At 42.9% G+C, this 16,399-nt stretch overlaps 1 long non-coding RNA gene across 1 annotated transcript; it reads right to left on the bottom strand.

Annotated features, from left to right (window-relative positions):
• Window positions 1-508: 508 nt before the first annotated feature.
• On the bottom strand, window positions 509-15,328 carry LOC308177277. The gene is made up of 2 exons (XR_013938982.1): window positions 8,280-15,328; window positions 509-7,718 (listed from the first exon to the last, which is right to left on the bottom strand). It is a non-coding gene; the product is annotated as an uncharacterized lncRNA (long non-coding RNA).
• Between the last annotated feature and the right edge of the window lie 1,071 nt (window positions 15,329-16,399).

The raw sequence follows: 16,399 nt of genomic DNA, 5'->3' as shown, positions 1-16,399 counted from the left end.
TAAAGGATCTAATATCACTTAAAATTATTTTACAAGAAGGAGTGTTTTAAACATTTATTGATCAAAGAAGAGATGTTTTATCTATATGTTTATGCGAAATGTAAAAACCATATTAACCCTTACTGAAAACAGGTGTGAAAACATTACTTTGAAGACATCAGAGATGTTATTTCAACCAGCTTTTCTTCTGCCTCTTCTTAGTCGTTGACAACAAAGAGGCAATAGTATGCAAGATCATTCTAGTCTTAGTATAAGAATTCAGTTCATACATTCGTGGGTCTGCTACTAACGCACATACATCCCATGGTTTGGCAGGGACATGCAGGGCTCTTAAGAAACTTCAGGGCATGTCTGAATTCTGTTGGTCTCATCATCCACTCAACACCTGAATTAAAGTGGAAATCAGTTTTTTATGTACAGGTTTTTGGAGCCTGAAGAGTAGATTCAGGCTGCTCGTTATGCAGTGGCTCTGTGAGTGGGAAGTAAACACCAGTTTCATTTCACGCTGTAATGTTCTGCTACAACTACTTGCCTCTACAAGTCTGTCAACTTTGGTTCAAGCTAGCTTGGCATCTGCGCTAGGAGGAACATTAGTTGAAAACCGAATAGTGTTCTAAGGAAGCTGATGGTGGTTTTTGGAAACCAAAGGATCTATCAATTACCTCTGTTACTGAATAAGATACACAGTAACCCAGTCTACTTAGAATTCAAGTTAAGTTCCACATCCCCTCTTAACAGCTTTTCAACAAAAGCACAGAAGCATGCTTCAGTACCTTAGCCAAGAGAGATTGCTTTACCCTGGATAATAAGAGCCTTTGTTCTGACCTATATGATGAAGGCACATGACTGAAGCAGGTGACATTCATTTGATTCTTATACTTTAGAAGGTTAAAACTCACTCAAACTTTGTGAGTCATTGTCCTTACCTGTGAAGTAGGGGTACGCTGCTAGGATATTCTGTTACATTTGGTTGGGCTGCTTTCTAAAATCTTCTTATTATCATGTTATATATGGTATTAGCAGATCCCCTTTGTGCTTGGTAAGTTTCCCTCTGTTGTCACACATGGTGCACAGATCCCTCAGCTGTGGTTTCAACAGACGAGCTCCCCTGAAGCCTGAGTTTAGCTTTTGAGCTAAATACCTGATTAAGTACTAGCAGTGGTATTCTCAACTGGAAAATAGAAAGTGTCTCATTATTTCCAAGAGCAATCATGATCCTTAACTGTTATAAAGGAGAAGAAAAAGGATAGAAACTTGCAAAGAAGTATGATATTTCAGTCCACTGAGACTGCATTCTGTGCCAGACTCTCACTTGAACAGGCAGTTGTGTCCTGAGATCTGATTAGCTTTAACTTTTCTGATACTTATCTGCCTAATTTGTTCTAAATTTTCACTTTTTGTTCCTTAATAAGGAAATGTTGCACTAACTGAATACTTGGGTCAAGTTCTATTTGTCAATTTAATTTATTTTGGGTACAACCTGTAGATTAAAACATGCAAGCAAAAGGGTGGATAGAAGAAAAATGAGCTAATTATGAAAGTAAATGATCTGAATACACAGTCAGCAACCTCGACTTAAAGCATCCTTTGCAAAACCTGCCATTTGGATCATTTAAAGCTTTTCTGTAGAAGGCACACTGTGCATCATCAGTCTCAGACTTTCCTATTTAAAGGGTTAGGTATGACCAAAAAAGGCCTTCTGATTAAATGCATACCACAAGTATCTCAGCTCTCGTGTTTTGTTCATTTAACATATTTTGATGCCAGTTATGCTTCATGCTTTGGTATATTTTCTTGTATGACTCTTACCAGTAATATCTATGTATTGGATGGAATTTGAGGAAGGAAAAAAAAAAAGAGTAGAAAAAGTAAATGCTTAGGTAATTGTTTTGTATCTGTCATGGTTATTGCTGCATAACAAGACATAGAAAAATTTAGCTTAGTCTCCTACAAAAGGAAACATCACTTTCACTTCATAGAGATTCTGCTGACATTAAGACAGCTACAAATTTGGCCCATTCTTTATGTGTAGATTTATTTAGAAAATCAAACTCATTACATGCAGTTTCTTATTTTCAAAACAATTGCCTTTTTTTTTTTCCTTCAGAGAAAATAATGGAAGGAAAACAGAGGAGTTTAGAACACAAACACAGACACAACTGATAGTGCCGTAGTAATATGCATGTCTTCAGGAAATTTACTGAGGAAATAGAAGAGAAAAATAGGTGGAACTGGAAACAGCAACATTTGTCTTCAAAGGAATTATCATAAACAGGAGTGATTTTTTTTTAATTGACTAAATGCAGTGGGAAATCAATTTAACTTTCCTCCTATAACTGCTGCTGTTACGCAGATGTTGTTATTACCAGAACAAGCTGGCAGAAGTATTTAAGGGGACATGCTTCCTATCACCAGCTATTGCTCACTTAAAGAGCAGGAATAAAAAGAAAGGAACAGACCTTCCTTTGCATGACTGACAGCTTCCCTCCCAGAGGGACCGTTCTGGTAATGCTTCATTTCAGTTTGTTGCATGAGGATAGCACAATGCCACAGCTCTTGCCACATTGCTAGATGATTAGCGGGCTGCACTGGCAGCACCTCACTCCTGAGTGGGCTGGACAGGGTGTTGGATGCTGCCTGGGCAATGGTATCAGCGTAGGGTGTGGGTTTTGCAGAAAGCAGGCAGCATTTTATCAGACCAGGTACATCCTCTGAGCAAAGTTGTGTTTCCTACAAGAAAATCAGTAGCAGGATGGGGGCTAGAGGGAGTGCCATTTAAAGTGGCCTTTGAAAGATATTAATTACTTGTAGATTATGCTGACAGCTGGGGAATTGCAGTGAAAAACTCTACAGTGGGGTGAAGATCAGTTGCTAGTTATACAAACACAGTGGTTTGTTTCCTTTTCCCTTTAGTAAATCATGCTTTGCTTTCCGCACATACTCCCTGGTATGACAGGCAGGACAGAATGGAAAGAATGAAAGATACCAGCACTTAGGGGCTTCTAGAAAATAAATTTTATTTTGCTGGGTTTCTTAATCTGAAAAAATAATCTTATACATCTGAATGCAACCTTCACTGCTGTCAACAGAAGCCAGATGAAATAGTGAAAGGGAAATGAACTACCAAATAACCTGGGATAAGATCGTAAGTGTGATGGAAATCCTGACTAGCGAGGTACTAGCTAGGATAGACCTGAAATAATTACCTACCACTAAATGCTATCAGCATCTCCGTGTTTCCATGAATGTCTGTGTACATCATTTCGATCTTGCACATACACATTGTTTTATGTCGAGCACTTTTCCCTCTTACTTTTTTCCCCTCCATTCCCTGTGCAGCAGAACTTCAAAATGTAGCCAATGCATAACGCAAGATGTGCATGTTGTCCTTTGCAGACAGTAAACCAGGATAATTGCACTATCCTGTGATTAACTACCAAAGCACTCCTACCCCAATAGTGCTGCATACAGGTAAGAGCATTTCGGAGTGCTGTGCAAGGGCATCTGTTTAGAGGTGAAGAAATACAGGTATGAAGTCAGGAGCCTGAAAGGATACTATCATGGCAACAGAGAAAATCTTGGCCAAGTAAAATATGTTTTGGGTATCCTATAGCAGGAGAAAATAGATGACAAGGAGAAATTCCTTCTTTGCTATCTTTTCTGCTGATTTTCAGTTGTTATATCACAATAAAAAGAGGCAGTAACACACTTCTCATAGGAAGCAGTTTCTGTTTTTCCACGCTTTTTTTTTGAATGAAAAATCATAAAAATAATTTTTTATGCAAGTATTTTAGACATTGTTTACCTTAAAAGAGTTTGCAGTATTGTGTAAAGCATTTTGCTATTTTGCCAAATTTTCTTTGAAAATACATTTTTTTCAAAATTCGTTACCTCATTTATTATTTTACTAATTCACAATGAGAAAGTTTATTACTCTAAACATAGGAGTAATTATATGGTTTTTGCTGTCATTTGTTTTATTTTGTTTTTAAGACAAAACACCTCATTACAATTTGGATTCACGAACATTTCTGGAAATATATGGTATGGAGTTTTGTGAAAAATTGACAGAGGGTCATTTTTAAATGATATTGTACCCATATAAATCAAATCAGTTTCAACATGTATTATCCTCCAAAAATCGTTTTCTTATTTCTCATCCAGCTAGCTAGCTGCTCCAATGCTATTTCTGTGTGTAGAAAATAGCTGGAGTTCTCAGGGATGCTGAGAGGTTTCCACTTGGAGAGAAACTGTGCCTAGAATCACAAAATGGAGGAGATTCAACCACAGAAATATCCAAGTAATAAAACACAGTCCCAAGTATGAGCACTTTGGAGTACTTCTACAGCAACAAATTATTTGGCGGTCAGAATTGTTCCCTCAGAATCTATTACTTTCTTCTCCATTTCTTTGGGGCATTTATTCTGAGTCTGCCTCAGATCTTGTTCTTCAGCAGCTGACAAGAAAAAGGTGCTTGCACTTCTTTCTTTCTCTGCTGTGCTTGTTACTCAAGCTCCTATGAGCTGCTCTTCAGGGTGACAGGACAAGGCAGTTTGGCCGTAGGCTTTCTTTGTTTTTCTTCTTGTAATGCATGTAGGAAATGTGCAAAGCTAAAACCCAGAGTAAATGTGGCATGAACAGCTGCTCCACAAGTGTCTTCTGAACTACCTCATAATTGTGCTTCTCCTAAAATTGAATGCAGTCTAGTGAGACCAGAAATGTTTCACGCTGGACAAGAGTCCCTACCAGACTGCCTTTTCTTGCCAGCAATTTTTATGCAGAGGGCATCTGTTGTGCAAAGGGGTAGATCCTTCATTTGAACAGATGTCATACAGTGACTCCCTGTCATGACTCACTTGGTAGCAGAGGTCAAACCAAGCTGGAAAACCTTGAGCTGCAGCTGAGTCAGGATCAAAGGACTAAAAACACCCTGCTGACTCTTAGTTGCAGTCGTGAACAGCATGGCCTCTGTTATCCTTTTTCCTTCTAGCAGAAATATATATATATATATGTATATATATTTATATATATATTTTTATATAGCCAGAAGGGAGATTTCCCCTTCAGGAGAGCAAGGCTGTATTTATTACTTTCCTCTAAGTCCACCTCGGAGCCAGGAATGTTGCATGTGAGTGAGCAGTAACAAAAGAGTGCTTCAATTAAGAACTGAAGTCATAAATCTGTGGCAGTTTGTTTTCACCACAGCTGAAAGGCCCAAATGGTTTTATTTGATATTTGCCTTGAAAAGATCAACAGAGTCAAGGGCAAAAACGCCTGTAATGAATGACATGATGGATTCATCCATTGTTTTCTCTTATGCCGGCAGGGCCCAGAATCATGCAAGCTGGCGAGGGAAGGATGCCTCCCTCCGTGCGGCCAGCAACAAACCCTCAGAGCTGGGCGTGAGGGTCCTAGGCCGATGTCCCCTGCACCTGCTCCCCATGCCAAGCACAGTGCTGCGGCACAGGCAGACCCGTGCCTGCCTGCAGCACTGAGCCGCAGCGTGCAGCAGAGCCGTGCCAGCACCAGACTACAAGTCCCACGGCGCCCTTCCCGCCGGGTCGCAGTGCTCCCTCCTTTGGACCCCGCACTGATCCCCATGGAGCTCGACAGTGCTGGCGCTCTCCTTCCTTTACGTTCCTGTTCCCTGTGAGTCTTCTGATGTGGGTCCCACCCCAGCCCTGGCATGGTGATTCAGGCAGGAAAATGGGGACCGAACTAGAAACACGTATGTCTTTCCGCACTGGCCACTGGCCTCTGCTTTACTGGGTTTGTCGAAATCCTTGTGCTCTAGGGAGTCTTTGAGGTCACGGCTGTGCATGGATGGACTTCATCCTCTGGGGACAACAGAGAACTTTGAAAAGCTGAAGTTTGTGGTTAAGTGAGCAAAAAAGGGAGGTGTGTCAAAAATGACTGAATTTAAGCTAGCAAGAGGAGAGGCTGGAGGCAGAAGGGAAAGAGGATCATCGGGTTTGCTTCTGTCTTTCAAACAGAAGTGAGACTAGGAAGAAACAAATTAAATAGTTAAATTGCCTTGATTCCTATGCATCTTTTCTGGGAACTCCGACAGCCTGGACCAAGAGATATTTTAAGCTGTGAGTACACCAGATACTGGTGCAAATGTCTCCCTTCAGCACTCTCCACCACCCTTCAGAGGAGAGTCGTGCTCTACCAGCTTCCTACACTGAGAGAAGTTATGGCTGAGGCCCATCCTTGGAACAGCTTTCTGTGTTTGAAGACATGGATGTCAGCATGCGTGGCAGCGCTGGAGCTGCCTGCCCCTCCGTGGGCCAGCAGAGACATCCTGGCAGGCAGTCTGCCCAGTGTTTGTGACCACTGTGCTGTGAAAATGACCTGGAATTCTCTCATGGACACAGCTCCTGGTTTATATTGCAGCAGAAAAGTCATTGTCACTGCCAAAAAAAGACAAAAGGCCACCAAACAATAACACGGCCATAAATAAAGGCTATAAGCATGCAGATGGATGGAAGATAACCACAGGCTTTCTCTCATGCACATGGTATCCAACTTGGAAAGGAGGTCTTGTTGTGACTGCAGACATTTTGAAGATCTTTATCTCGTTTCTGGAAATCTTTCTCCAGTTGTGCTCTAAGTCCTGAATGAAGCAAGGTTTGTCCCTCGCTGTGGCTTCTAAAAGCTGCTGATTTACACCACCCACCTGGTGTGCCGGTGGCCCCCTTCCTGAGGGTGACATCTCGGAGCAGCATGACCATAGCTCACTTTTCATAAATCCTTTATTCAGCTGTGGCTCCCAAGCAGTGAAGCTTCAGCACAGCCGGTGTGTCCCAGCAGCAGCAGATGTGGGACAGGAGAGCAGAACTGCTGTCGAGACTGCAAACCCATCTGGGTTCAAAAAAGTCAGCAAAATTGTTTAAGAAGCATAACACAAAGAAGAGCAGAAAAAAAAAAAAGGCTTAATTCTTGCACTCCTGCTGACCTTTAAATGAAGTGCTATATCCAGTGCTACCGCACATTAGTTTTGGTTGTCCTCCTGCAAGGCAATTGCACGGTATATATGGGAATGAGCTGGAGTCAGGAGACTCGTTTCCAAATCTCAGTTTTGCTGCTGTTTTACCTTTTTTTTTCTGTATGTTGTCTAATTTTTCACTGTTGGAGAATGAATAATCTTGCTCAGTGGGAGCTGAATGAGCTTACCGGAGGGCGTCACTGGAATCTGCGATCCATGCAAGTTACAACCAGAGACCCTTCCCTGAGCCCCTGAAATTGCTTACCTCTATAACTAGTTCTTGTACTCAGCTTTGATGCCGTATGCGCATTTTCCTTTTCTTTGGGAAACGTGGACTTTGTAGGGCCCTTGCTTTGGTGTTTCTTGACTTAAATGTTGTATTTTAAAGATAGCTCATCAAAACATCTCTGCCTTCAGAAAAATGGTGAACAAAGCGATCTCTGCCATGAGCAGTCGGTGAATGGCAGCACCAGCACTGATACCTGAGTTAGAATGACTCAAAGCTGCTCTGTAAAAACAAAGCTTGTAGGTGGCTTTCTGTTTACTTGTGTGGACTCGTATTCTTCTGTATTGAAGCAGCTTGACCCATGCCACCCAACTGGCGAGTCTTCCATCCCTTCATGCCTTCGCAAGAATTGTCGAGCTGTATGTACCCCTGCTTCTTGCAGTACTTTGTCTGTGTGCCAGTACCCTAGATCAGCATAAATGGCATGATCGTGCTGGGATGTGCCTTTTTAAATGAGAAAGAAAAGACACGCAAATTAGATAAAATCTGATTTTTCTGGAATGATTTTACAGAGATACACATTTGCATGGAACCCCTCATCTGGGTGCTGGGGCTTTTGAGGAAGGGCACTATAGACATGCTACCAGCCAAGATATAATGCCCTGAGAGGCAAAACAAAGAGAACCCAAGTAGGTATTTTATAACAGAGAAAGATGAATCTTCACTGCGTTATTCCAATATACATAAATGTAAATTCATTCTGCGTGTGATGCGAAAAGGAAACTTTCAGGTTTTGATGCCAAGCTTTGGAGTGACAGCATGGCCACCTTCCAGGAACCCAGGAGTCCATTCCAGATTTGAGACTAAAATCTCTCCAATGTGTTTTGTGACATTAAATACCTCTTTTAAACAGAAAAGAAAAAAAGCTATCATCTTAATTTGGGCCAATCCCTCACTGGAAGAGAGCATCTCAGAAAGCTGATAAAAACTCCTAAATCAGTACGATTCCCAGCAGTATTTTCACTTCAATAAAACAATACTTTTTCAACAAAAAATGTTACTTACTGAAAGCTTGCTGCTGCCAGTGGCTTTCAGAGGAGCTGGCAGTGTGCAGTTCTTCTTAAAAGACATTCTGCTCTTACATTCATTTACTCTGGTGGTTCTGTGTATGTGATAAAATGGAAAGCTAAGGCTTCCTTTTAGTGTATGTGAAAATAACTGAATATTTAAGGAAGTCAGAAGCAGGATCTGCTTTTTGTTGGATGTAACGGTTCCCTAACACTGACAGATGGATAGCTACTGTCTTGTGTATGCGCATTAATACCACGATGCTTGTGCTACAGGGAAAGCAGCAGCAACACACCTTCAGAGCTGAGCGCACACACAGTTGTGGGACACTCAAAGAATTAAACTGCTGTGTCATCCAGCTCCCTAAGCGTGGGCCAGGACCTGTTCTCTGACATTTTTATAAACAGTTTTGAATTTATCCTTAGAAATAAGTCATATTAGGTACAGCTAATGACACTTTTTATTTGACAAAAGAGCTTGCCTTTTCTGACAGCGATGTTTTAGTGATTGATGGAGATTAACCTGCTTTTCTTAGCTTCCATTGGTCAACATTAATATGCAAGGTCAGGACTTAAATTTTAGTGGAAAACAGTAATAAGTAGTGCCTGCAGACCCTGAACACCACAAAGTCACTTGCACAGAGAAAGCTCTGTCGTGGATCTGAAAGTAAGTTTGAAGAATCAATTCAAAGAATATAATCAATTGATATAGAATGATGTTGTGTGTGCAAGTGAAAGCAAAAGGTTGCCCAAAGACATTGATACATTAAAAGATCAGACTGACTTGAGCTGACTTCATGCTATGACTGGCCTTCTGAAACAGTTCTTTGCAATATTCATTTGGCAGAGGCTGACATGTTATTTAGTTGTTTATCAGTCATAGCTATTGCCAGGTAGTTAAGAACAGTTAATTTGCATTAATGCCTACAAATGCACTTTTGGCAGTAGGTTGCTACTGCCAGTGCTGAGTTCCTGCTTATTTATTTGTTCTGGACAGCCAGCTTTGGCACCTGATGTATAGACACATTTAGGGTTGACTGCTGTTCAACTACAAATGGACTGCATGTTACTGAAGTCAGAGGAGTTAAACACATCTGCACAGATGGAATCAGATGAACTCAATGGCAACATGTGAAATCTTTCCTTGCAGAAAGCTTAAGCTCTTCTTACTGTGAGCAGACTGGAAGATATATATAAAAAGCAATATTGTTTTTGCAGCTGCAATCTAGCAGCACCAGCCATACATCGAGAAGAATAAATGGGGCTAGGCTGAAGTGTACCTGAAGAAGTAATCGCTTCTTCCCTGTTCCTCACTGGTCAGGATGCCCAGGGATGGATTGCTCACTTTCCCCTGTAATGCAAGATTGGCAGTTGTCAAATAAGTTACGGATTTCCAGTTCTGAGCAAATAAAAGGAAGTGCTCCCTTACACAACAGGTAGATGAGCTGTGAAACCCCATGTCAAAAGCTTCTGTGGATGCCACATTCATGCATGGGTTTGGGAGCAAACTAGAGAGTTCAAGGAAGAGAACTCTGTCAAGGTCTCATAAGGAAATGTGCTTTTTTTTAATTCCCTTCCCCCATCCCTGCATCTGGCTATTATCAGAATCAGGGTACTGGGCTAGAGGGTCCTTTGGTGCGGCCCGGGAGGCTTGTTCTTACATTCTTAGCTAATTCCCTTTCTGGAATCTTTCCCTCCATTATTAAATCAGGTCCTTTTCTTTACCTGCAAAGCTTTACATCTGCATACGGTCCTTTTTGCTATGTTGAAGTCACTTTGTCCTCCTTTCTCTGCCATTGCTCTCAGCCTCACCCCAGTGTCAGTCGGGTTTTCACGCCGAAGGCTTTATGCCGTCCCTCCCAGACAGTTCCTGAGCCTGGCTCAGACTCCCTGTGCTCTGATATTTTTCTTCTGCCACTGAAATTTGAACTGAGAGATCCAAAGCAGAGACTGCGTTTGGAAGAATACCTCTGCTTCTGGGTGCTATGCATATGACTGACAACACAGAATAGTCGTTGATCAGGGCTAAGAAAGCAGGGAGTCTCCTTGTGTCATCAGTGAAAGAGGGAAGCTCTGAGCAAGGAGGAGGCACTTGGCCATGCCCCCCGTGTTCACAACAGCAGAAGCAGTGAACAAAGAAGCCCGGCCCGACAAGCTGCAGGAGCCACGTGGGGAAGGTCAAGTAGTGACAGAAGTGCTCCGGCTTGGATCAAAGCGTGGGGGGAGTTCATAGCTTTTATCGTCTACTGGATTTTCCCTGTAAAACCGAGTCAGGGCACAGAGGAAACAGAGGCAGCCTGCAGCCCACAGCTACCCATGCTGCAGCTCAGGGCTAGCTTGAAACTCTTTCAGCAGCTCTGCCATCAGGGCTCTGTCTGGGGGTGAAACCAGCTTACCCTAGCTAGCTTAGCAGCTCGCACTTGTTAAGATGGTGAGTCCGTAAAGAACAAACAATGCAATATCCAAATATCCTTTTCTAACAAGGGAGCAGCAAACAATGACTTTTAAGTACGTAATTCCTCCTTTTCTCAAATACGTAATTATTAGAAGTATATAACAATAATATGTTTGTTTGCTCTCTTGCAGCATACTGGGACTTCGAGAAAGATTGTCCATAACTTTCTACCATTCCTGCCAAAAGAAAGCTCCTGAAATACACTGTAATGTCCTCTAAATGCTGCAGGGAAGGATATGTGCCAAAAAAAAAATCTATCTGTTCTGTTTTTACTTTTAATCGCGCTGAAAGAACAGGTGGCCAAAAATGGATGCCATAAAAACATTAAGGATTATGCAGAACTGTTTTCACTCTGCAAGTGAATGAAAGCCTTTTTCCTGCTAAATACTCAAGACTCTGGTTACCATCAGACTTTCCTTAAAATGTTGAAAATGAAGAATGAAAAACTGTGGGTGTATTTCCTCAAGTGGCCAGTGAAGGACCAGACTTCTTCTGGCTGACAAACCTTCGTCATGGGCAGGATCATCCTTCCCGGTTTCTTTTCCTCACTGTACAACTCAGGCTCGTGGAAGAAGACAGCTGGAAAATGTTAACCAGCTGCCAGCCAACCTTGCAGAGTTATTTCCTTCTGCAAAAGACAGCAAAGCATCCAGCCAATTGTTCCATTCATCTGTTGATTACCATTTTCCCCTCTGAAATTAGAAGGCACTGTCTTTCTCACAGCCCCTGTTTATCTGGGGATCATCCTCCAGCAATTCTGACCTGAGCTGGCATGACCAGAGGAGTACCTTCCACCTTAAAACAAAAAAAAACACTACCACCACCACCAAACAAACAAACAAGCACAGAAACTGCCATCGCTTGGGGACTGATTCACTGCTGTCTAAGGGCAGGGTGGGATCCTAAACCATAGCTAGGGGTATTGCAACCAGCAGTAGATTTTCTTAGGTGCTGTTGGGGCAGTAACTTCCTGTTCCTATCTGTACTTTGCACTGCAGTGTTGTAATGTGGAGCACATATAGCCCACTGATGACCTCTACTTCAGTCCCCTGTGGCAGTGCCCGTAAAACACAACTGCTCAGCAAACTGATAAAGCTTGAGGAAACTTCTTATGCTCCAAGACAAAGCACCGTACTGCTCTCAACTGGTGTATTTGATGGTTGCTGCCAAGTCTCCCACTACTCCTGGGACAGCGTTCATTTTAGCACGCCTCATAGTTTCTCACACATCTGGAGAAATAGGTCTTTTTCAAAAGAACTGATCATGGACACTGGGAATTTGATATCCCAGGAAGCACGGAAGTCACAAGATGTCCATTTCCACATAGCTTTGTCAAAATCAAATACTTCAAATGAAACGAATTTCTTTTTGCATCCTGCAGTCAAAAGGATGGACACTGGATATATTTGCTTTTCTTCTTCAACATGAAAACAGAGTAAAATCAACATACAAGCTAAAATTCATTTTATTATAAACCAAAACAAACATGCATTTACCTTTGAAAAGGCTGAGAGAAAACACAAGAAGTGTTTGAAGATGAAAGAAAATTTCCCATATTACTTCTTTTAAAGATTTCCAGAGAGTCTTCTGAGCTCATGCCTTTTTCCAAATGCCCTGCTACAGCTAGATCCCTGTGATGTTCACGATAAGCAGAATGGTGGGTGTCCTCCTAGATGAAACTCATTCTAACATATATGCTTTGGTAGACAACCAAAGCAATCCTTGAGAATCGTACTGCCCTGAAGGTACTAAGGGAACGGATGGAAGCTTTTAGGAAAATCTCAGTACCTCAGGAACAGAGCTGTGAAAGGACAGCATGATTTCTGATGGACATTGACAGTGGGGACTGGGAATGCCTTGGAAAAACTTTACCAAGACAGCTTTAGAGCACCTGTTTTTCTTCTCAGGTCCAATGAAAAGGGATCTAATATAGTGATTTTCATACCTTTTGGGACCGTGAACAAGCATCAGCCATGGTCAACAGTACAAGCTCCTTAAAGTAAGTTTTCTGGATGGAGGAGTCTGCTGCACCATAGTGCCAGTGCCTTATATTGCAAGGCTACACTTAAAGCCTCGTAACACTGAGGCCAATTCATGTGCCACATGGCTTCTTATCACATGAAGTCCAGATTTTCAGCTGCTGCAAATGCACGAATTAACAAAGGTTTGACCTGCTATGCAGTGCTATACAGGCTGTGAAATGAGTGCAGGCTGCGTGCAAGGGAGCTAACTGTGTAATGTAGAGCTTAGTGATGTGGTTTAGTGGAGGACTCGTTAGCGTTAGGTCAGAGGTTGGACTCGGTGGTCTTGGAGGTCTCTTCCAACCTAGATGATTCTGTGATTCTGGGAAACAGAGAGTATGGGATATTTGGAGGTGGCTGACATCCAGCATAGACATACCTTCTGTTCCTCAGAATTGGAGTGTTTGGGCAGGGGATAGTTGTTGCTTGTTGTCTTTGTGCTGCAGACCTGAAGTGCTCAGCACAGAGGTAGGCCAATATCCTAAGGAGGGGAGCCTGCAAAAGGCAGGGCTGGAAAGGCACGAGGAGGATGGCTGCAAGAAAGCCCTGAGCTGGAGAGCCGCTGAAGGCCTTTATTTCTGGGCTTTTAAATCAACACATGGTTTCTTTTCTTTTCTGTCATTTTTTCTCCTCTTATTTTCTCTCATTTTCATCTGTACTAAGTCTATTGACATATTTAGGGATTTCTCTGAACAGAATAAGGAAGGTGATAATTTTGAGATTTGCCAAGCTGCAGGAGGGTAGTGAATGTCCCACTCCCATGAAAATGAGGAGTTGCATATCCAGACTCCAAGACAGCCTTAAAATGCCAGCCAGAAGATTTCCAGTTTCTGGTTTTCAATGTGTTTTTGTTCAGCATTTTTCCTTTCTTTTTTATTTACTGTTTCTTCTCAGATAGATCTTTTTACCATCAGTAATTCACCTCCTAGAGGCCTGCTCATTGACAGTGTTTCAAATAAAATAGCTCAAAATTCTTTTGCACAGAAAGGTGGCTCTTGGGCTTGGGCTGGGTGGTTGCTTGTAGACAGCAAGTGCATCATTTACACATTGTTTTCCTTAAGTGTTCTCTTATTAAATGCTGTGAAAGCTTTTCTAGCCCTTGAATTGCTCTGCTAATTGCAGGTGGGGCCCCAAGGAAGCGTTGCCAGTGTCTGCCAGGTCTTTGTCTCCACGTCAGTGCTCCCCATCCCCATCTGAAGCCCTGTTTCTGTACGCAAGCAGGGAGTCAGTCTCCACGGCATTCCTCCATTACAGGCAGGCTGCGTCAGGCATCCACGTAAAATACACAGCCCTCCCACACACCCCCAGCAAAAACAAATAAGCAAAACCAAAGAAATAAAGAAAGTAAGAAAGAAAGACAATGTGAGAAGTTATCCCCTATTGAAGGAATATTTTGTGCTTCTTGTTTCGCCAGGTTAAATTTCTTTCTTGGGGCTTGCTCACTCATTCATTTTGATCATTCAGTGCATTTGTTTGTTTGTTTATTTAGGCATTTTCCTCTGGTGGGGCAGTTAGGATTCTGGATAGTTGATAGTATCCTGGCAATGACCCACCAGAGATGCTCAGGGAATACAACTGCAGACGTGGTTTCTGTGCACAAGCACTTTTACAGTAGTAGCTGGAATGAGCCCTTATTTGCTGTGGTCCCTAAGTAAACGCCAGCTTCTAATAGAGGACTCAGAATCTGAACTCCAGACTTAATTGCAGCACAGGTATGAAAACTGAATGTTTAACGCTCCTAATCGCTGTGGCTGCTCCATGACCCAGCTAGCTGGAGCTGTGACTTGCTGATGTGCCATCTCTACTTTTTAGAGCTCTTCATTTCTCCATTGGGAATGTGAAAAAAGCTAAAATCATCTCTTGTCCTTTTTCTCTCAAATTAGAGTATCTTTTTGTTCTCTTCCCTGCTGCCAAAGATCTCCAGGCCTCCCTGCAGCTCTGACCATGCTCTGCAGGGTGGTGTTGCCCCAGACAAAGGCAGCAGAGGCACAGGAGGAGGCTGAGAAGTCTGAGGACGACTGACTGCCTCTTGGCTTTTCCAGCCTGGGCAGTGCAGGGAGGTGCAGAGCATGCTGCTGTGTTGGGAGAGTGGCAGACAACTGATGAAAATAAGAGTAATTCCACCCAAAACAGTGCTGCTGCACTGCCCATATACTTGTGATTGTTTCTCTTATGCAGCTGTAGATTCAGTTTTGTTGTAGGCTGTAATAATATGAAAAAAGTACAATACTTCACTGGGTACTCCTAACTTCTTTCTTTTAAGAAAGACCACCTGAAGAGCACTGGAAAGAGCCAAAGGCAAGCACATAATTCCAGCAAGATTCACATGGGCAATAGGGTCATACAGGAGTAGTGCTTTCACCTCTGAGAGCGTTCGTTTTCATCTTACCACCTCTAGGCAAGAAATCGGCTCTTGTGTGTTGCTCTGGGACAGGTATATTCAGCCCATGAAGACAATCCAGACCTTCCCATTGTTCCAGAGAGGTCTGATCCTACCTCCACTGTTGTCACTGGAATTGGATCAAACTGAAAAACTGTGCAAAGTTACGCTGCTCAGAACGTGACTGCAAGGTAAGAGTAATTCATATGATAGAGGACTTACAATGATTTTGCAGTGACCTGCACTAAGGCAGAGCCCAAAATGACCCCCTTGCTCCCAAACCTGAACAAATTAGAAATGGATCCACTGGGAGAAGGGGCAGAAGGCAAAGATGACATTTCCAGGGCAGGGCCCCACTTCAAACATCCAACGATTTCTGACTCCGATGTAAGTGTCACAGCAGGGCAAGCTGCCATGTAAATTGTGTGGCTGGTATGAAATGGATTTTGAAAATACACCCCAGAAAATGAGAGGCTGCATAAAAACTACAGTGTGTGGTAATTAATTGTCACACTAGCCCAGCAAGTTCGATGTGCTAATTAGAAAGAGTTTGCCAAAGAGGTGCAGGAGCAGGAGCCACAGGCCAGTAATAAACCGGTGAAGTGCAAGGTGGCAACTGCCTTGCATGGTTCTGTGCCATCACCGTGACATGGGTTAAAACCTTGTCTGGAAATCAAAACCTGAATGTCAAGGCCAGTGCCTCAGTGACCGTGTGACTGCTGCCTTGTGACCTTGCTGGGGAGAAGAAGCATTGAAATGAAGCATGAGGAAGGAAGCAAATAAATGAAGCCTGGAAGCCACTGAATTACTTTGAGTGAGTTACTCAAGGTAAGTGAGAGATGCAGCAGGAAAGGAGCAAAACATCTCAGTGCTGTAAAAGAAAGCAACACGGGAAGCTAATGGATGCTGAGGAGAGGGAAGCAATAGCAGGATGGCTGCAGGGGCAGTGCCGAGTTCCCCAGAGGGATCCCAGTCTCTTTTCTCTTGGGCCACTTGGAGAGCTGTGAGTTATAAAGGAGTAGGGGGAGAGATCTGCAGCATCCCTGGGTCACCCAAACCTCCAAAGCCTCCCCAGCCCCCTCTCCAGAAGATGTGACAGTCTTCACACCACATGTAACGTTTTGGAAAAGTCCAACCTGTGTCTTCCATCTGTGAGATGAAGACCATGCCCCAGGGCTCCACGGTGCTGCCTTATGAGTGAAACCAAGTAGAGACAGAGGGGTTTGAGTCCCCCTTCTCGCCTCAGGCTGACTTTAAGTACA

This window comes from Anser brachyrhynchus (assembly GCF_964034855.1).
Source record: "Anser brachyrhynchus genome assembly, chromosome: 13".
Lineage (NCBI taxonomy): Eukaryota > Metazoa > Chordata > Aves > Anseriformes > Anatidae > Anser > Anser brachyrhynchus.
Note: the sequence above shows the minus strand (reverse complement) of the source record. Positions and strands in the feature narration are given on the sequence as shown.